The 22723-nt window shown below is 43.1% G+C and overlaps 1 long non-coding RNA gene across 1 annotated transcript; it reads right to left on the reverse strand.

Annotated features, from left to right (window-relative positions):
• Positions 1 to 8065: 8065 nt before the first annotated feature.
• LOC147663062 (uncharacterized) lies at positions 8066 to 9379 on the reverse strand. The gene is made up of 3 exons (XR_015305437.1): positions 9235 to 9379; positions 9041 to 9141; positions 8066 to 8366 (listed from the first exon to the last, which is right to left on the reverse strand). It is a non-coding gene; the product is annotated as an uncharacterized LOC147663062 (long non-coding RNA).
• Positions 9380 to 22723: the final 13344 nt, after the last annotated feature.

Below are 22723 nucleotides of genomic sequence, written 5' to 3' on the forward strand. Positions count from 1 at the left end.
GGGAGGCGGGAGACTAGCACTGAAATCAGTAGTCTCACGCCTGAATCGGGAGGGTTGGCATGTCTGGATACTCTACAGCTGGGGCCATAAACTACATCCGCAGGGCTAGGTGATAGCCTAGGTCCGGCCTGGACAATCGGACAACTAACTATATATGGAATTTCAATGGTTTTGTGTGAGTAAAATAAGGTTTTGTAAATGCGAATTCCTAACTATATATGGTGAAGAGTAGTTAACGCAGGCCTTTACCCCCGTTGTAATCCGTCCTGCCTGCTTGTCTCTCCATTTGATTGATTATTATCCAAGCATTTACTGTTTTTCAATTGATTCTCTTTGGTTCATTCTCTATTTACAAACAAGCACAAAGTCGCAATACTCTGTTTAGTCTTTGCAGATAGTGAAAAATCGTGTAAAAAAATAAAAGTAATCGAGCAAAATCAGTAGGCCACTAATTGGATCTCTTTTTGACCTCGCTAAAATAGAAATATTAGGAACAACCCTTCATGAGAAATACGAAAATAGTGAGATGAACTGAGCTCCACACCATGAGGGCTGCAAGACAGCTCGACTCCGTCACCCACCCCGCCCAAAATAACGACAAACCCTATGCAAATATTAAAAATATAGACAACACACCAGCAAAGAAACAGGGTAAAACATTTTATTAAATAACTATTTACATAACTATTTTATTTTTTTTATTGCCCGATCCGGCTAGCTCAATCGATCGAGCATGAAACTCATGCACTCTGATAGCAAGCGTTGCTACTGATGCTATGCAGACCAAAACTGGTTTTCAGTTTGTACATTTTTCTAGATTTTTCAATCCAAGGTTGGTTGACTTTGTAGAACGATGGCTTCAGATTTTCAACATACGGTGTGGTGGCGCGGACTGGGAGGGGGCGCTTCGCTCCTGCCCCCTCCCCAAGTAAGATTTTCATACGTGAAAGTACGTTAATGGTTTTGGTCCCTGAGTTGCTTCAATGTCACTGCCATTCTCAAATGGCATAAGTTCTGGATGTTGGGTGCCATAGTTAAGAGTTCTGAGCAGTGCTTGTAACACTGTCTGAAGCTTATTTCCACCTACTGCAGCTTCACTATTCTCAAAGTAAATGAGTGTCGTTTGTGGACCTGACTGCATTAGAAAACAATGTGATATGTTACCTTCCTAAACAGCTTGACGGAGGCCCCTGAGGGGCGGTGTGATGGCCATGGACTCGGAGAAGACGCTTGGCTCCGACACCCTCCCCAAGTCTTATAGCACTGGTGTAGCCTGAGATCGCCCCCGACATAGGCGGCCGGCTCCCGGGGTCCGGCGGAACTTTTTGCCTTTTGATGACTCTTCAATTCTGGACCTTGTCCCACAATCCGTTTGACCTGAAGACACGCTGTAGTGGGGCGCCCCTTTACCGTTTCAGTTGCCATTCCGCCCGCTTTTGCTACACTGTGCCTCTTCCGCCATTCAGCTGTTTACCGCCCGCTCTTGCGACTACAGCGTCTCGCTCATCATGTAGTTGAGTTGCTCCCGCTCTTGCGGTGCAGCGATAGGCGGCTGCCACAGGACTCTCAAAATGGCGTCCGGCTCTTCGGTTTTGGGCCTGGTCCACTAAAATGGCCCTGGGACACCTTTGAACTCGGACGCTTCCCTGATAGGGCTTGGGTCCCATTCTCGAAAGCGTCCCCTCAGCCGTGAAGATTCTACAAAAGTCTTGGGGGCCTCCGACTCCCGCAGGCTTCTGGTGGGGAGCGGCTGCCATGATTGCTCGTGGAATGGCCACGACGGAGCTACGAGATGGTAGTGCTCTCATGCTGACGCCAGCTTTAGTCTGAAACATCCAGAAACACTGTAGACTACCAATTCGATCAGTTCCGGTAGCGCCCCAACATGACCCGGAAGAGAAGAACTTGCCCTCCCCTCTTTGACTGATGGTTCTTGTTGCCTGTCCCCTCTGTTGTCATTTAACAGAACTTTTTGGACTGCTGAAAGGGGTTGTGTTCCGAACGCTGGTTGGTGGAGACATTTTGACTATATTCTTGACCTACGTTGTCGCGTAATGCGTTATATGACACGGCGCGTTAGCGCACCCGGAAGTGATCCGAGGCGCGGCGCGCAGCGCGTAACGTAAGCATAACAGGTCATGTGACTTGTTAATAAAACTTTTCATTGGTTCATTTTACTTTTGTTATTTTAATGATGAAAAGCTTGGTCATATGACCTAAAAATTACGCTTTTTATTGTTTTCGAACATTATTTTTTTTTAAACATATGTTATAATATTCCAGGCTAATGTACTTTCCCGGAAAATTTACAACTGTCCTGCAAGTAAAATATATTCCTTTTTCGAGAAAAAGGGCGTTTCTTCCTTCCATGACGGAGCCGTTGAGTAAAAGAGATTCGGCCTGCTGTCTTAGTCGCCGATACGCCTGATTATCAGATTCTTATCGATCACTTTATGTTGCAGAAATGAAAAACACAACTGCCCTTGACCATTTATCTTTACTGCGTTCCTACATATTATACCTTTTATCCGTCATGTAATTGGACTGCTTTATTTCACTTGCCTTTTACTGATTCGAAAACAGTGACTAAAAGTAAAAACTTTACCAATGTAAATACTACTACCGTGTTTTGTTTTAAAAACCTTTATTGTGAAAATGTCAGTATACAAATACGGACCTATAACCACGTGGGCCGGCCACGGAGCAAACTGAAATCGTATATGATGAGGAGACATTTACACTGTAGAGGAACGTAACGAGCGGGCCATTAGGTTGCAAGAACAAAGGTGTCTAACAGTTGCGGAATCGGTGGACGTACATTTTGTAATTAAAATACGACAGGGCCACTTACAATAACATTTTCTAGATATACATTTGCGGGCAAGGAGTTACGAGTCCCATTTATACCGGCGCCATTTTGGGCGAGGCCGGGCAGGTCCAAGATATAGTCAAAATGTCTCCACCAACCATCGGCCAGACCAGAACCCCTTTCGCACCTTTATGCTACAAGATGATGTCTTCCATTCAGAAAATATTGTTGGCAGCATTTTGAAAGGAAACAGAAACAGCCGTTCTCCTAGTGAGTTTCACATTGTTACATTTAGGAAGAATGTTGAAGAGTAGTATGTGGAAAATCTGAAGCCATTTTTCTACAAACTCTCAATCAGACTTGGATGGAAAAAAAAATCCTGAAGAATGTACAAACTGAAAACCAATTTTTGTCTGTATAGCATCAACAGCAACGCTTGAGTCAGCTTTGTGTCAAGCCGCCATTTTCATTCAATCAATAGCGTCCCCCTGCACACATTCAGGGACCTGGTCGTGTCTTCAGATGAAACGGATTGTAGGAAAAGAAGCAGAAAGGAAAAGGAAAAAAGTTCCGCCGGACCTCGGGAGCCGGCCGCCTATGTCATGTGCGACCTTTGGCCACACCAGGGCAATAGTGAAGCTGCAGCAGGTGCAAATAAGCTTCAGACAGTCTTACAAGCACTGCTCAGAACTCTCAACTGAGGCACTCAACGTCCAGGACTTGCCATTCGGATCTTGGCGCCTTGTGCTGGTTCCGACCTATTCACACATCGGTCCACTACTGACATCACCTCATAAGCCAACGGGGCACCCCACGCCGACTTTCGGCGCAGCATTGTAGGATGGCCACACCAGTGCGGCAACTTGCTGGACACAACCTCGGTGCCATCCGGATCTCGGCGCGTTCGAGTCACTGTGCCGGAAGAGTGACCGGAACTCAGCTGAACACGCCGACTTTCGGCACAGCATTGTAGGATGGCCACACCAGTGCGGCAACTTGCTAGACACAACCTCGGTGCCATCCGGATCTCGGCGCGTTCGACTCACTGTACCGCAAGAGTGACCGGAACTCAGCTGGACACGCCGTCTTTCGGCGCAGCATTGTAGGATGGCCACACCAGTGCGGCAATTTGCTGGACACCACCTCGGTGCCATCCGGATCTCAGCGCGTTGTGCTGCCTTCGGCCTATTCGCACATCGGTCCGCTACTGACGCCGCCTCACGTGCCAACGGATTTTCTACGCTTTTTGTAGCCCTATGCCGCATAACAGGTCATGTGACTTGTTTATAAAACTTTTCATTGGTTCATTTTACTTTTGGTTTCCTAAAGATGGAAGGCTTGGTCATATGACCTAAAAATAACACTTTTCATTGGTTTAGAACATTTTTTTTTCCCAAACGATGAAAGCCCCACCTTGTTTCTGGATGTTTCAGACTAAAGCTGGCGTCAGCATGAGAGCACCACCATCTCGTAGCTCCGTCGTGGTCATTCCGCGAGCAATCATGGCAGCCGCTCCCCACCGGAAGCCTGCGGGAGTCGGGGGCCCCCAAGACTTTTGTAGAATCTTCACGGCTGAGGGGACGCTTTTCGAGAATGGAGCCCAAGCCCTAGCAGGCAAGCGTCCGAGTTCCAAGGTGTCCCAGGGCCATTTCAGTGGACCAGGCCCAAAACCGAAGAGCCGTCCGCCATTTTAAGAGTCATGTGGCAGCCGCCTATCGCTGCACTGCAAGAGTGGGAGCAACTCAACAACATGGTGAGCGAGACGCTGTAGCCGCAAGAGCGGGCGCAACTCAGCTGGATGGCCGCCACCTGGGGAGGCCCGTTCACGCCGCCTCCCCCACGCCCGGGCCGCCCCACGCCAATTTTCGGAGCAGCATTGTAGGATACCAAAACCAGTGCGGCAGTTTACTGGACATCACCTGGGTGCCATCAACATCTCAGCGCGTTCTGCTGCCTTGGGACTATTCGCACAACAGACCGCTACTGACGAGGCCTCCCCCCGCCCCACCCGGGACGCCCCACGCCAATTTTCGGAGCAGCATTGTAGGATACCAAAACCAGTGCGGCACCCAGGCGACATCACCTGGGTGCCGTCCAGAACTCAGCACGTTGTGCTGCCTTGGGACTATTCGCACAAAAGACAGCTTCTGACAATTGTTGCTTTTTTTGGGTGAAAAATGTTTAAATGTTTTTACAGTTTTTGTTCCGTTCATTATAGTTAAAAGTTAATAAAGATTTAAAATCTAACTTTGTTGGAGTGCTATATATGTTTAAAAAATCGGGTGAATGGGGCCTTGAATCGGGTTATTGTCATGTGTGGGCTTTGCAAGTGTACTGCTACAAGATCGGACATTTCAAACTCAAATGCACGTTCTTTTTCTTACCTTTCCGAAGCATGGAGCGCAATAGCAGGCAGAGAAAGGGTGATGCACGTGTTGAACACTGCCTGGCCTGGCAAGTTGCTGGCAGTGCCACCCCCGCCCGCTCCTGAAAGAGGGCACACACACACCGCCGCCCCGAGTACTTCACAAATCTTTAAAAGACCATGCGCTTGTTCATGAGGCTTAAATGGTTTATCACCCCTTCTAGAACCCCTGCATCGACCCTCTGACGTTTCCTGGAAGAATTAGCACGTAACACAATACCAAGCCCTGTCAGCTGAAACCCCCGAGAAATCATGGGGCATATTATCAAGGGGGTTTATTTCCGCTTTTTGGGCTTTAAAAGCCAAAAAAAAAAGAGATAAAATTATCTCCCTATTACCAAGCTGTCGCTAACACCAGTTAGTGACATCTAAAAGGAGATAGCGACCATCTTGGGCCCCGCTTTGCATATCAGTGATATTTATCACTAATGACATGCAAAGTGGGCGTGCCAAGATTTTAGCGACTGGAAACAGTCCCTAACCATCGCTATCTCCTATTACCAACTTTTGGAGATATTCGCGCTAAGCGCGAATATCTCCAAAACCTAACACCTGAACTGAGCAGTTTTAGCCATGTTATCCAATGGGAAGTGGATAACATGGCTAAGAGCATTTGCTGGATAATGCATGAATATCGCTGACTTTTCAACGATATTCATGCATTGCGGCCATTTTTTATCGCATTTGAGATAAACCTTGCTAATAGCAAGGTTTATGTGCGATAAAATTCGCCGATGTGCGGCGATAATTTTTGTCTCTAAACAAGTTAGAGACAAAAATTATCGCTAGTTGTTGGTAATATGCCCCCGGGTTTTTGCTTGCAGGAATCGGGAGGCGGGAGACTAGCACTGAAATCAGTAGTCTCACGCCTGAATCGGGAGGGTTGGCATGTCTGGATACTCTACAGCTGGGGCCATAAACTACATCCGCAGGGCTAGGTGATAGCCTAGGTCCGGCCTGGACAATCGGACACAGAGGAAGAGGAGTGTCAGAGGGTGCGGTAGTGAATAGGGTGAAAGGGAGGTGTCGGGCGGGCACAGGGTGTGATTCTCAGAGAAGAGCAGCGCAGATGGGGGGAAGTATATGGCCCATGCATGAGAGAAAGAGCGGGGGTGACCAGTGCGTGGGGGAGATGCTTGCGAGGGTGGGGAGCCATGCTGAGGATCGGCGGCGTGCAGAGAGTGGCCCTGGTCAAGGCATCTAAAATGGCTGCCGTGCACGACAAAATTGTGGCATTGGACAAAAACGCAAGATGGCGCAGACAATGTTTATCAATAAGGATTCATTTATAACAAAATATTTACTCGCAGTGACAAAATGGTGGTCAACACTTCCTGATTTCCATCGAATCGAACGTTAACAAACGTCACGCAGCAAAAAAAAAAAAAAAAAGCTCACGCACAGAGCAGTTTTTAGCCATGTTATCCAATGGAAGGTGGATAACATGGCTAAGAGCATTTGCTGGATAATGCATGAATATCGCTGACTTTTCAGCGATATTCATGCATTGTGGCCGATGTGCGGCGATAATTTTTGTCTCTAAACAATTAAAACGAAGCACAAAATGGCGAATTCCCGTTTCGCTACCAGTTTGCGGCCCAGTTCGCGGCCCGTGAAGCGCTTCTACCGTGAAAAATCATTTTTTTTTTATTTTCCCCACGGGACCCTTTAATAACCCCAACAACATTCCTAGGGGGTCAAGAGGGGTATACCTTGCCCCCTTTCAATAAATTCCCCCTTCGTTTTTCACCTCTTCTTCTCTCTCGATCCTAGCGAGAGATAAGATGGCGGCCGCTCCGGACTGTTTAGAATGTTGACAGACACCGGAGAGCCAATCAGCTTTCTGCGCGCAAAGTTCCGTTTCGCGAAAAGTAAGTGGACCGGATCGCTGCCCGGAGCGCTGTTACAGATATATATCTTGTTTTGAACGTTAATTTCTCAAAAACTACTGGAGCACATATATTGAGACCTAGCAAAGGCACATCGGGCTAACAGTCCCTACAATTTTGCCAAGTTTCGTGCAAATCCATTCAGCCGTTCGAGCTAAAAGTGAGTCCAACCGCCCTATGGAAATTAACATGGGAAAAACGCGTTTTGGGACCCCCTTTTTTCTCGGCCCCCCCTCGACAAAACCCCCCCAAATTTTTAAGGGCTGCTCAGAAACAAAATGTGCCATTTTCCTGAAAATTTCAGCCGATTCCGTCCACAAACGCCAAAGTTATTAGACATAGAATTTTCAAAAATCCCATGGAGAAAAAATCCTAACTATATATACCTACTGGCGACCACCAGTAGGTAATATATATATATATATATATATATATATATATATATATATATATATATATATATATATATATATATATATATTCCAGCTCCAAAGTACCCAACGTACAAAGGAGAACCCAGCCCTCAGCTGCACACAAGGAGCCTTGAATGGTGAGCACGCCTCCAGCACAACGATATCCTTAAACTGTTCAGACTGCCTTGGATGCCTGACGCGTTTCAAAGTGTCCCCACTTCTCTTCAGAGGCTTTGGCAGTTATGAAGGAGCGCTTGAGGCACCACACCCCTTCTTGTTTAGATGCACGCCCTGATTGGGACTTCTGGGACTTGTAGTGCCTCACGTCGCGTGTGAGAAGTTGGCCTGATATGTGGTGTTTCCAATTCTGGACAAGTTGAAAAAGTAAGTATCTAGCAAACCAGTGATAGTGCTGTCGCCCTTATTTCAACCTCATATCAAATGTTATCTATATAGACAGTAATGATTCACTTAGACAGTAATGTATCAAAAATATTTGACTGTTTTATTTTTCATTCTATTTATTTACTTTTTATATTTTTTTCATTTTCGAAAAAGATCTATATTTCTTTTAGATAGTGTGTTGATTAATTCATAAAAAACACATATATTTCATAGCAATGACAATAAGTAACATACAATACTCATATTTAACAAAGAACAGGACATTTTACACATAAATACAGAAGTGCTATACGACATATTCAGTCGATGGAGAATTTATGAAGAAGGCAAATGCGGTAGAATGGAACACAACGCGTTTCGGCCTGAGGCCTTCATCAGGTGACCGTCATTCGTATTTTACAAAAAAACTGGTGTACAACATAAACCTATACAGAAAGGGATAAAAAACATATGGGATACACAAATAAGTATTTATAAATGACTGATATAAATATGCTGTCTAAACATATATTGCGAGGTTGCATAAAAAATGTGTTGTTTTAACAACCTTTTGGTAGTTTAGGGTCAATTATTTTTTATATATAATCACATGATACATTTCCATTTTATATACAAAGTAGGCTAGCACAATAAATCCTATATACTGTATTATCCTTACAGAGCTCATGTATTACAAACACTAGAACAATGTTATGTAACATTTGTTGTAAAACACTCAGAGTTATGGTGTCCATTTTTCCGCCGTCTATCCTATATATTCTATCTCTTATTGCATTGTCTCATATTTTCTTATCGTAAAGATAGTGGTGGAGAAAAGAGACTGAAAGAGATAAGGAGAAAGATAGGATGGAGAGTAGGATTCTAGGTGTTAGTGATGTCTGATAGAGGTCTACGTGTTGTTCATCATGAAAGTAGATGACAAATCCATAGTGGAACACTGAAGGTTAAAAAGATGGTTAGGCAAAGGAAGAAAGAAAAAGAAAGGAAGAAGAAAAAAGGAAGAAGAAAAAAGGGGGGGAAAAAGGGGGGAAAAAGAAAGGGTGATGTTATTAAGTAAAACATGTAGTAAGATACTAATTAAAACTACTTGTTTACTCACTTTAATTAATTTTGGTGTAGAGTAGACTCTGATTGTTTCATAAAACGGTGATCGAGTTATTTTTAATATCTGAGGGACATCCTCGAGATATATATAAAGCACTGGGGAGATAAATGTGATCACAATTATATACGAAGAGAATTTAAGGACAATCATTTTATTACATGAAGGAATGGTTAATTATCTAGAGATACCTGGTATTTTCTGTTCCTACTTCTTTTCTCTTTTTTCAGTTATCCCCTGCGGTATACAATTGGATTCAAGATCCACTATACGGGAGGTAGAGGTTCATAGGCGCTTTTGTACTTGTTATGCTCCAGTGTAACTCCACATGATAATCTAAAAGATGAAGCCGCTTTTTAATATTGGGATTTCCAACATAGGTATATCTTTTCTCAAAAGTAGAGGGTTTTTCAGTTATATGGTTATAACCTCTATTGTTCAGCTGTTCGAGTGTTCTGAATGTTTAAATGTCTGGTTTGCGTACTATATGGTAATCTACCTATTCTTTGCCGAATACATGATTTATAGCAGTATAACATAACTTCCAGCTATTTACTTCGCTTGTTGCGTAGTAATGTGATAGATATGGGGGTACTAGATTACAGGATTCTTACCTTAATATAGGAGATTGGAAACAAGGATATTTTTGTAGTACAATAATTATATCATCCTTATTTTTCTCTTCGGGTGAAACCTTCTGTTATTCCTCTTATTTTGGTGGAAATTAAGTATTTCTTTTTATTCCTGAAACATTGTTAAAGAGGCGCAGTCATATATTATGATTTAATATAACGAGAGGTCTCGGTTTTTCTATTTTGACCCTTTGTTCTAAATTTACCTTGTTGATTGGTGCAAGGGAATCTGGTCTTACTGGGTAGTGTATTCCGAAATTTAGGATCTGGAATAACAAACAGGACACAAGAGAAAAGTGTTATCCCATCTCTTGTTTGTAAAAGCCATTTAATATATGAGCGGATTCTATACTAAAGCCTGACCTTCAGCGACAAAACATACCTTCAAACTGTTAGCGCTTCTCCGTAACGTGGGGGTCTGCTGGTGTGCACTTCCGAGAGTGCCGGCGTAAGACTGGGTAGGGATACCTTTCTGCACCTTTGCCTGCTGAACTGTTCCTGTATCAAGCGCAGGAGGACTGGCTTAGCGCTCTGTGTTCCTGTCGAAGCGCATCTGTAAGCGCTACTTTTCGCCGGAGCAGCTCATTGCTGTAACTGACAACTCTGGACTAAGGGCTTGAGGCACTCAGGGCTGCGAGCGAGCAGACTGCTGGACTCCAACTCCCAAGAGTCCCAGCAGCTGCCTCACCGATCACACCTGGTGACGCTCTCCCTCAAGGCCACGCCCCCTTCTTTCCTGCAAAAGGCGCCGGATTTTCACCAACAGCGGATACCTTTCTGCACCTTTGCCTGCTGAACTGTTCCTGTATCAAGCGCAGGAGGACTGGCTTAGCGCTCTGTGTTCCTGTCGAAGCGCATCTGTAAGCGCTACTTTTCGCCGGACCCGCTCCGCGGGTCCCGCTTCACCGGAGCAGCTCATTGCTGTAACTGACAACTCTGGACTAAGGGCTTGAGGCACTCAGGGCTGCGAGCGAGCAGACTGCTGGACTCCAACTCCCAAGAGTCCCAGCAGCTGCCTCACCGATCACACCTGGTGACGCTCTCCCTCAAGGCCACGCCCCCTTCTTTCCTGCAAAAGGCGCCGGATTTTCACCAACAGCGGATACCTTTCTGCACCTTTGCCTGCTGAACTGTTCCTGTATCAAGCGCAGGAGGACTGGCTTAGCGCTCTGTGTTCCTGTCGAAGCGCATCTGTAAGCGCTACTTTTCGCCGGACCCGCTCCGCGGGTCCCGCTTCACCGGAGCAGCTCATTGCTGTAACTGACAACTCTGGACTAAGGGCTTGAGGCACTCAGGGCTGCGAGCGAGCAGACTGCTGGACTCCAACTCCCAAGAGTCCCAGCAGCTGCCTCACCGATCACACCTGGTGACGCTCTCCCTCAAGGTCACGCCCCCTTCTTTCCTGCAAAAGGCGCCGGATTTTCACCAACAGCGGATACCTTTCTGCACCTTTGCCTGCTGAACTGTTCCTGTATCAAGCGCAGGAGGACTGGCTTAGCGCTCTGTGTTCCTGTCGAAGCGCATCTGTAAGCGCTACTTTTCGCCGGACCCGCTCCGCGGGTCCCGCTTCACCGGAGCAGCTCATTGCTGTAACTGACAACTCTGGACTAAGGGCTTGAGGCACTCAGGGCTGCGAGCGAGCAGACTGCTGGACTCCAACTCCCAAGAGTCCCAGCAGCTGCCTCACCGATCACACCTGGTGACGCTCTCCCTCAAGGCCACGCCCCCTTCTTTCCTGCAAAAGGCGCCGGATTTTCACCAACAGCGGATACCTTTCTGCACCTTTGCCTGCTGAACTGTTCCTGTATCAAGCGCAGGAGGACTGGCTTAGCGCTCTGTGTTCCTGTCGAAGCGCATCTGTAAGCGCTACTTTTCGCCGGACCCGCTCCGCGGGTCCCGCTTCACCGGAGCAGCTCATTGCTGTAACTGACAACTCTGGACTAAGGGCTTGAGGCACTCAGGGCTGCGAGCGAGCAGACTGCTGGACTCCAACTCCCAAGAGTCCCAGCAGCTGCCTCACCGATCACACCTGGTGACGCTCTCCCTCAAGGCCACGCCCCCTCCTAAGGTCAGTCAATAAACAGAGTCTCCGTGCACCGCTGCGCGGGAGCGCGCGGGTAGCGCCCGGGAGAAGCCCGGGACAAGGGCGGGCCCTCTGAGGCCCTCAGAGGCACGAGTAGGCCAGGCTAGGCCCACCCCCTTAGGCCCGGTAAGTCATACCTTATTTCAAACTACCTGTGAGACTGCACCTAAAGCTAGTCTGCAGCCGGGTAGGCATTTAAGCTCCTTTCATTAGAAACACGTACCTGCAGTGTAATCACAGAGTTCCCTATCGACATAGAACTTGCTCCTTTACAGCGCACTCACGATCGTGTTCCCCAGTTAAGATGACAAAGAAACTAAGATCTGGTAAAATAATAGTAGGAAGATCCAGCTCCAAAACAAAATCAAATCCCCTTCGCAACAAGCATAGCCAATCTACCAACATGAAAAGTACCTGCCAGCTTTTCAACTTCTGGGAAAAGGGTAAAAACAAAGCCTTAGGGTTGGCCAATAAAGCAATGGACCCAAAAGATCCCGGAGTTATCCATTTAGACTCTACCCTAAATGATGTTTCAGAAAATCCTGAAATTAAAAAAGCCAAGGCAGACTCAAGTCCAGCTAGGACGCTACAATCCCCTCCCAAGAGTGAATTCTCACCCCCCCTGTTTTCTACGCTGAAAAATAATATTGACCTAGCACCAGAGGTAATCATAAAAACAAAAAAAGACATAGAGCAAGATAATTTAAACATCATGGCAATTCCCCTCGATGAAGCTACTCAGCCTGCAAACAGTCCTCTAACCAAAATTTCATTTCACAACGGTTTGTCTCCTATGATTCTAGATGAAGTTCTATGTCAACGGTATTTAGAATCTGATCCCACAGCAGTTGAGTTACCCCAGAACACCCCGCTAATGTCAAACCATGCCGGCCTACAACTTTACAGCAGTACCCCTTCCAAAACCTCACACTCTCACTTTTCCTCTAGCCCAAATTTAAATTTGACCGGAATAAATTCCTTCCAATGTAAGGGGCCTGACAAACCGCTTTCTGACTCCCTCTGCATCTTAGAACATTTATTGGCCTCTATCTTACACTTATTGGAAAAATTTGTGGGGGGATCTGATTGTGTGCTTGACACAGTGACCCAAATTTTAAAAGTCCTGCTGAGGTCCCAAAAAGAGAATGAAGCGGGCGGGAAGGGGCCCTCCTCCCCTCCCACGGCCCCAGATCAGATTGGCATAAATGGGCAACCCCTAGTAGCTACAACTACTTCAAAAATAGTGCAAGAGAAAACAGGTGCTTCCCAACCATTTTCCAATTTAAATGGCTCAGTAAATCACGATTTTGCAATAAAACCTCATGGGGAAACCCCGCTAAAAACTGGAAATAATTTATTCCCAATTTTTAAGAAACAGAAGGGGGACGGGGAAACAGAGGAGGAAGCTATTCAGGGGGAAACTGATAATAGAGAGAAAATAGGGCCTTTAAAAAAGAACGGAAAGCACAAGAGGAAACTGTTAAGACGGATAGATAAAAATAGGCGGAGGAAAATTTTATTCAGGAAATACTTAAACTCTCCCCTACTGGAAGTGTCACCTCAAGCACAGATGGCAGCGGGAAATAACAAAAACCCCGTCAAAATGTCAGCCAAAGAAAACAGTTCCCTAACATCCAAGGCAAAATCACCCTTTTTACCTACCCATACATCCCCCTTGTCAGCAATTACTAACATATTTACCTTTGGCCAACAAAGCAATAATACTAGGGATATAAAAGTGGCACACAAATCGACCTCCCCAGGTCAGGTTCTAAAGCCACTTACCCAAGCAACCATGGCACTTAATCCCTTTGCATCTGTCTTCCAGGGCGTAACAGCTCAGGGTGTTCCTCCTCAAGGCTCTATGAACCAAGAAGCAGATAAACCAACTCCATTAGGGCAAGAGCATAATCACCCCGCCCAAAAAATGTCTTCTTTCAATCCCTTTGTAATTGCACCTACGGAAGCTCCTGCAAAGGTTACCTCGGGCAAAGAATACATAGAAAATAATATAGATACTGTATGGGTAGATTTCTTTCCCCTTTTTGAACCTGACTGCATTCTGAACAGGTCCCTCCTGTTGAAATACTTCCAAGAATCCGCCAATCTGAAACTTATTCAATCAGCCGACCTAGAAATAGTTCTGCAACAAAAGTCTGAAGTGGGGACGGTTACGAGGGTGAAGTTTCACTCTAAACTGGTAGCTAACCTCATCCTGCAACGGGCTGAAGACCTCCAGAGTAGGGGAATAGATGTAATTCCTGTATTAATGCCCTCCAGTCGGAATAATGCTGTTAAAACGCTAAACCAACGGAATCCCCCGTCTTCCCTGCTGCTTGCCGCAACTGGCAATATAAATAACTTGGGTGAAATCAAAGAATTAAAAATAAGCAAGTCTAGTGATTCTCGTGTGGTATCATATGCTCAATCCTCTTTTTTAACTTATCAAACTACCCCCAGAGAGGAAAAGGATCTCTGGAATTGGCTGCCCAAAGTATTAGCCGACAAATCTTCGGGAAAACCATTATCTAATCAGTTCCTTTAGCACGGATTTATCTATAATATCGTGGAATTCAGCAGGCCTAAAAAATAATATGGAGAAAATACAATTTCTCCTATCCCTAGAAGCAAACATCATATGCCTCCAGGAGACATGGTGCAATGAAAATATCCAAATAGGGAAGGACTATATTGTTCTAGAAGGCAGCGCCACTGCGAATAAAAAAGGCCATGCCAGCGGGGGTATAGCCTGCCTATTATCCAACCGTATAAACTGGGACTACAACCACTTCCTGGACCCGAGTAAACTTTTCCAGGTAGTTACCTTGTTTGGGTCAGGCAACCTTTTAGCCGGAACCCACCTGGCCTTGATAAATGCCTACATCCCTCCTGAAACGGGTTTTAACACAATTTTAAATAAAATCTCCCTCCATATACAGAGCATTAAGGAGAAAGATCCTGGAACGGTTATTATCCTAACCGGGGACTTGAATTGTAAAATCTCCAACTTTAGCTTAAATCTATTTTCTGACAAAATAAGAGAAGAAACACTCCACATCCCTCGGGCAACGTTCCCTGAAAATATATTAACAAATAAACGGGGTAAATTATTACTAAACGAGTTGGCAGAAATCGATGGGATAATCGCAAACGGGCGTCTCCCCTCGGACTCTCCAGCAAACTTTACCCACAGATCGTATCAAGGGGAATCGATTCTTGATTATGTTATAATAGGGTCTCATTCATTTGAGTTATTAAAGGATATCGCTGTAATCGATACCATCTTCAGCGATCATAAAATCATTTCAATCTCAATGAACGTACATCCCCCTAAATGTGACCAATGGTCCTTGAACAGTAACCAAATAAATTTTGGTAACAGTTCGGGAAGATGTTATTGGAATGCAAGGGCTCATCGTTACCTGGAGGATATGCTAGATATAGCAATCTCTGAGCTCCCCTCTTGGTATGGCCGTGAAAACGAACTTTTTTCCCTATTCCTGAATTCAATAATAACAGGGGCTCAAAAGCAGAATAAGAAAAAATCCACCAAAATAACCCACTGTCCTCTGAAATTGCTCAATGTAGACCTGAATAAACTTATAAGGGCCCAATACTTAAATAGAACTGAGGCTAAATCCCGACAAATAACAACACTAAAAAGGAGAAGGAGGCGACTCTTATATGCTCTTGAAAAAGAAAAAGAGGATACCATCTGGGTAAAAATAAGGGAAGCTGCAATTAATGGAGAATTGAGACAATTTTGGTCCCTTATAGGCGAAGGGTGCGGAACGAGAACCATTCCGCTCCCTATCCCTATCGAGGAACACATATGGAGGGATTTTGTCTCAAATCTCTATGCCAGTAACCACTCAGTTTCACCCCAAGTACGGTTTTTAGACATTAGCCCACCGACAGAGTCTTTTTCAGAAAAAGACATAGAACTCGCCATTGGGGAAATGAGACGCTCAGGGGCTATGGGCCCCGATGAAGTCCCAATTAATGTGTTAAAGCAGAACAGGGTCAAATGGAGCAAGCTCTTATGCCCTATCTTTAATTCCTGCATATTTAGCGGAAAGGTCCTACCTTCCTGGAAGGGAAGCATCCTGGTCCCATTGTACAAAAAGGGTGATCGTCTTCTCCCCCAGAACTATCGCCAGATTGCATTGTTGGATGCAATCGGCAAAGTTTTTACTAGATGCCTGCTCAAACGGATAAATGCTTGGGTTGAATCTGCAAATATCCTTCCACTTGAACAGACAGGCTTTAGAAAAAACCACGGGACCATGGATAATCTAACTGCCCTCCAGGTAATAGTTGATAAGTACATAAGAGCGAGGAAGGGGAGAGTCTATGTGGCTTTCATAGATTTCTCCACGGCCTTTGACAAGGTCGACCGTCAGGTATTGTGGAGAAAGCTACACATCTTAGGAATGCCACACAGCCTCTTACGCTTGGTTCAGGATCTGCATGATGATACATGGTGCAAGGTTCTGTTGGGAGGAGAAAGAGGCCTCTCCCGGCTCATTCCATCTGCAAATGGCCTCAAACAGGGCTGCCTACTAGCTCCCCTCCTATTTTCCCTTTATGTTAGTGACCTTCCCCTTACTCTATCAACATGTGTAGGAATTGCACCACGTTTAGGCGAAAGACACATCTCCTGCCTAATGTATGCAGACGACATTTTAATATTAGACCTCTCCCCTAAGGGTCTTAACAACCGTCTGCATGCACTACACATCTTCTCTGAAGAGCACTTTTTGAAAATAAATATTTCTAAAAGTAAGATAATGTGCTTGGAGGGACGAAACAAACTAAAACTGGACCACATTAGTTGGGAATTGGGAGGTCAGAAATTAGAAAGAGTAAAATCGTACGTCTTTCTAGGTATGGTAGTCACTAGTAATTTAAGTAATAAATTACACATTGAAAGCAGTTCTCGAAAAGCAAAGTCACAGGGTAAAGGCCTAAGAACTCTGTATAAATCAACAGGTCAGAGACACTTCGTTCATCTGTTGGAGGCCTTTCGGGCAAAAGTTCCCCCGACTCTGCTCTACGGGGTAGAATTAATTGACCTAGCGGAATGGGGCTTTTTAGACACAGTGGAGGGCTCCCTACTGAGAAATTTAACCTCGGTTAATAATAGTTGTAGCTCTGCAACCCTGCGTCTAGAACTCGGCCTTAGGAGTAGCTGGGCTCAGGGACTTGCAGGAGTGATTCGCTGGGTCATTAGTCTGATTAAAGGAAAGCCATCCACTCTCAGATCTCTTATTACAAAAGAGTTGATGGGCCCCCTAAATGCATACTCGATCCTAATAAAGAACTATAGGAAAGCTATCACTCTCATGGAGTTGGAGGAAGCTTCCATCTTAGAGCTTTCCATGAACCAATTGAAATTACAACTAAAACAAGCTACATGGAAGCTAAGCTTCGAGAGGGATCGGAATTTAATAACACAAAAAAAGGGGGCCACACAAGTTGTTGATTCCTATTCAATCAGACAGATACAACCCTACCTGTCATGGAACATCCCGCACGGCTTACGCCGCTTTTGGCTACTTCTCAGGCAGGACTTGCTCCCCCTGAACAAGTTGTTGGCCAAATGGTACGGAATATCCAATGTATGTAATTTCTGTAACCTAGCAATTCAAGACTCCAAACATGCCCTGCTAGCTTGTCCTGCATTATTGACTTACCGGCGCCTCTGGATAAAACCGGCTTGTATTCAGTTTGGTATTTCTTCTGCAACAGCTCTGTTGGATGCTATTTTTAGCCCCCCGAATGGGATTTTTTGTAACAAAATTTTTAATTTTTTTAAATGTTTCTTAGAACTTTATTAATAGATTGGTAAATTACTTTTGTATAATTTCTGTCTGTATGAGTTGTTTTATACGGTCAAGAATTTACACCGTCTTTTGTAATTGTATAATATGTGGATCTCCACGGAGTTCCAAAACATATTTAATAAAATTGAATTGAATTGACTGGGTAGGAATACGCCCAGTATTTATAGGTCGAGCGTATGTTAAACTGTTTCAGCTGTATTCCTAATTGCCTTGTTTGACTTCGATGACGTTTTTAAAAGTCGACATGCTGCCTGTCGTCGGATAAATCAATGGAGAGGGAAGACGGACCCAAAGTGGTTCCCCCGGTAACTAGGTGACTATAATAGAGCGTGAAGGTAGACTTACCGGGTGAATTTATCCCGGATTAGTTTAAGCGAGAGAGGAAATGGTAGAAAAACCTCTTCCCCTTACCGTGGTCGAAAAATATGCCATACATACTGTATTTTACAAGGAAAGACACACAACTAGTTTCTATCTCACAAATTTAGTATTTTATTTCCCTTGATCAAAAAACGGGTTGTTAGTCTAAAATATATTCATATGTAATATGATGTATCACTTATATGGGGAACCTTATTTTAGAAAAAGCGGTATATTTGGAGGTGTGAATATTTCCTGCAATACATTGATAAATAATGAAGAGAAAAAGGCGCTTTCTCTGTTTTATTCCTTAAGGGTAGGTCTAATATAAAGCAGACTACACTCTAGGGTAATAAAATTTGTCGTATTTATTTTAAGAGACAGATGACAACACATGTCCTTCATATTTAATTATGCTATCTTCAGGTATATCTTCAGGATTAGTTATACTAACTTCAGATTATATATGACTGTAAGCAGTATATAGAGATGCAGAGGAAGTTATGATTGTCAGTATAGTTAATGTTGGCAATCATCTAGATGGCGGAAAATTTTCTTTTAATTCTTTCCTCTGCATGTAAACCTATACCAAGTATTCATAGAATGGCCTGCTGCCAAGGGATTTCAGAATTTAGTCCCAGTCTTACAGTATCTAATGTAAATATCCAAAAGACCTCGCGTTTTCGGCGGATTTGGTCTGTATTAGCTCCTGGTCTTGGCACAATTTTTTCCAGTACTATCCATTTTATTTGTTCCGGATTGTGATCATTTTCAGTATAGTGGGCCACCATGGGAGCATTTTGTTTTTTAGTGCGAATAGCTGATTTGTGTTCAGTCACTCTTACGTAAACTGAACGTGAAGTTTCTCCAACATATCCCTTATTACAAGGACATATCAGCAGGTAAACGATGTTGGTCGTTTTAAATTAGTCATGTAGGGTAAGCTAATCAGTATGTCATTGAATTTGAATTCTTCTGTTTCTATTGCTAGAGGGCAGATTTTGCATATTCCGCATTTATGATTTCCTATTACCGGAGCCCCGGTAATTATGTTCTTGAGATGGGTGTCTTTTTTGGCTATTGGCATTCTCGATCTGACTACTAAGTCTTTTATGTTCTTGTTTTTTTTGTATGCAAATAAAGGTTTTGGGATCACTTCAGGACCTACTTTATTAACATTTAAGATGTGCCAATTAGAATAGATGATTTGGCGAATCTGGTTGTTGAGTAGCGAATGTCTGCTTACAAAAACTAGATTAGCATCTCGTTTGCATTTAGTGTTTTTTAAGAGGTGCTGTCGATCGTAATATCTCGCTCTTTTGTATGATTCCCTTATCAGTCTATGAGGATAACCACGTTCCTTGAATTTTTCCTTCATTACAGTAGCTTTTTCATCAAAATCGTGTAGTCTGGTACAATTTCTTCTCAGTCTAAGGAACTGACTGAAAGGGATACTGTCTTTTTGGGAAGTGGGATGAAAGCTACTGTAATGAAGTAGTGTGTTTCGGGCAGTTGGTTTTACATAGAGATCCATGATGAGTTGGCCTTCGTGGTGTTTAATCATTAAATCCAAAAATTCTATTTGTGAATTACTTATTTTTTCTGAGAATTTCAGATTGGGATCACAAGAATTGAGCCATAGTAAAAATTCTTGTAAGACATCTTCATTATCATCCCAGATAAAGATGATGTCGTCGATATATCTCGACCAGTAAAAAATTGACTCAAAAAAAGGGGCCATTTCATTAAAGATATGTTTCTCCTCAAACTGTGCTACATAGATATTAGCGATTGTTGGCGCACAGGACGCGCCCATACTGACGCCTTTTATTTGCTGATAGAGGCTTCCTCTGAATTCAAAGACGTTGTTTTCCAGTACAATTTCAAGACACCCTAGAATAAAAGGCAAATTACAGTCAATCTGGAAGGATTCAATGAACCATTTTGTTGCTTCAATAGCACCCTTGCATGGAACATTTGAATATAGACTCTCTACGTCTAATGTTACCATCCACTGTCTTCGGGCATTAAATGCTGTGCCCTCTAGTTGGGTAATGACGTGTCTGGTATCCTGGATATATCCTAGTATTTTACCGATATGTGGACGCAAAATCGCATCCAAATATTTTGATATTGGCTCAGTTACACTTCCAATTGTAGTAACAATTGGACGAAAAGGAGGGTCATACTCATTTTTATGTATTTTAGGGGTGCCATACATACTGGCCATTTTAGGATTGTCTGTGTTCATGAAGTCATGTTCTTTCTGACAGATGATACCATTACTTAACGCTCTAGCTGTTAATTTCGCAATTTTGTTTTTTGTCTTAGTGGTGGGGTCCCTGAGAATTTTAGTGTAGAAGCTGGTGTCACTGAGCATGGATTCCATTTTCTCGATATATTTATTTGTTTCTAGAATAGCAATCCCCCCTCCCTTGTCGCAACTTTTAACGGTTATTTGAGCAGAGTCCTTGAGTTCAAGAAGGGCATTATGTTCTTCAAGGGAGATGTTAAATGGGGTACGCGGTATATGTTTAGTGATGTTTTTTAATTTTGCATATACAATTTTTTAAAACATTTCCACTTCTGGATCTATTTGATCCAGAGTAGGTGTGAACACTGATTTAGGCGCCAGACCTGATTTGTTTAATTCACTGGTATTAGTTTCTCTATTAGCAAAAAAGCATCTTAGTCGTATCTTGCGAAAGAATTCCATCATGTCATTGAAGAGCTCAAACTTATTTAGCCCAGAATGAGGGACAAACGACAGTCCTTTTGATAGCAAAGTATACGTGGCCAAATTAGCTTCATGAGTGCTTAAGTTAAATATAGGGATAGTTTTTACTGTCTCCAATATTTGGCATTTCTTGTTTCCAGAAATCTGTCTGTATTCTGTTGATGGTCCTGGGGATGAGATTGGTATTGACCCTGGGGCTGGTAAGACTGATTCTGGGGATATTGTACTGGGGGCTGATATTGTTGATTTTGCTGATAATGTTGATTTTGCTGATATAGATTTTGGGGACGGTATTGGGGGCGGTAATTGGGTCTCCAGTTGCCTCTCTGTTGGCGTCTCCCTAAAAAAGGTCTATAGCCTTGATTAGATCTAAACCTCCCTCCTCTAGGTTGATAAGATGACATACTTGAATTGCTACCTGAGTCTGAGGAATTAGAGAAAGTGACAAATTTATTGGGGTTGGATGCCATGTTCATCATGAAATCCTGATCTGTTCCGTCTGACTGACCATAAAAGTTCTCGGCCAAATAGGGATAAACTCTCTCTTTACTGAAAAAACGAATATCTTTTTGAAGTTTGTCCATTTTTCGTTTTATTAAGTATTCACTATATGAATTAAGATCCATCTCTATATCTTCAAGCTTTTTTTTGATATCTAGTATGACTGTGGAATTTTTAATTTTGTCCTCAAGCTCTGTTATTTCTTTTGCTAACTGCTCTAGAACTTCTTTAACAGTGTCCACTATCAGCATCATGTGGTCTCTGGAACATCTGTTAGAGATGAGGGACCAGCGTTCTAAGAAATGTTTTAGATGGACAAAGAGTCCAGGGACGTTTTTAATCTGAAGACCCTGTGGGATTACTCCAGCTTTAAGATAATCCAGTATAAATCTGCCGTTAAGTTCAATCCTTTTGCTTTTCTTTTTTAGTGCTGATAGTTTTATGAGGTCTCCACATTGTTCATCATTAGTGGTGTTTCTATTTTCAAAACTGGTAGACGATCCTACCATAGTGGCGAAATCATCATCACTATATCCAAATGCTTTTAAGCTAGCCATTATGAGATTAGATAGATGCAGTTGTAGTTATGGACATAAATGGCAACTATATTTGCTAAACTACTGGTGACAATAGACTATGGTAAAAGAGAATATGGAACAGTGAGATAGAAAGGGACAGATAATGAGATGATTACGAACTGTGTGACAATGTTACATGAGCTAATGTCATAGAGACTGGCTAGCCACTTATATACAAAATTACTGATACAATCGGTTAAATTCAATGAAAGACTGATATGTCGTAAACTGAAAAGAACCCCTCATGGACAGGCCATGAGTAACAATAGTTTGGAAAAAATGGGGACCCCTACATACTAATTAGTTTGCTAATCGTAGGGAATATATAAACACAAGTTGAAAAAGTAAGTATCTAGCAAACCAGTGATAGTGTTGTCGCCCTTATTTCAACCTCATATCAAATGTTATCTATATAGACAGTAATGATTCACTTAGACAGTAATGTATCAAAAATATTTGACTGTTTTATTTTTCATTCTATTTATTTACTTTTTATATTTTTTTCAATTTCGAAAAAGATCTATATTTCTTTTAGATAGTGTGTTGATTAATTCATAAAAAACACATATATTTCATAGCAATGACAATAAGTAACATACAATACTCATATTTAACAAAGAACAGGACATTTTACACATAAATACAGAAGTGCTATACGACATATTCAGTCGATGGAGAATTTATGAAGAAGGCAAATGCGGTAGAATGGAACACAACGCGTTTCGGCCTGAGGCCTTCATCAGGTGTCTGTCATTTGTATTTTACAAAAAAACTGGTGTACAACATAAACCTATACAGAAAGGGATAAAAAACATATGGGATACACAAATAAGTATTTATAAATGACTGATATAAATATGCTGTCTAAACATATATTGCGAGGTTGAATAAAAAATGTGTTGTTTTAACAACCTTTTGGTAGTTTAGGGTCAATTATTTTTTA

This window comes from Lissotriton vulgaris, unplaced genomic scaffold, assembly GCF_964263255.1.
Source record: "Lissotriton vulgaris unplaced genomic scaffold, aLisVul1.2 SCAFFOLD_7357, whole genome shotgun sequence".
In the NCBI taxonomy this organism is placed as follows: Eukaryota; Metazoa; Chordata; class Amphibia; order Caudata; family Salamandridae; genus Lissotriton; species Lissotriton vulgaris.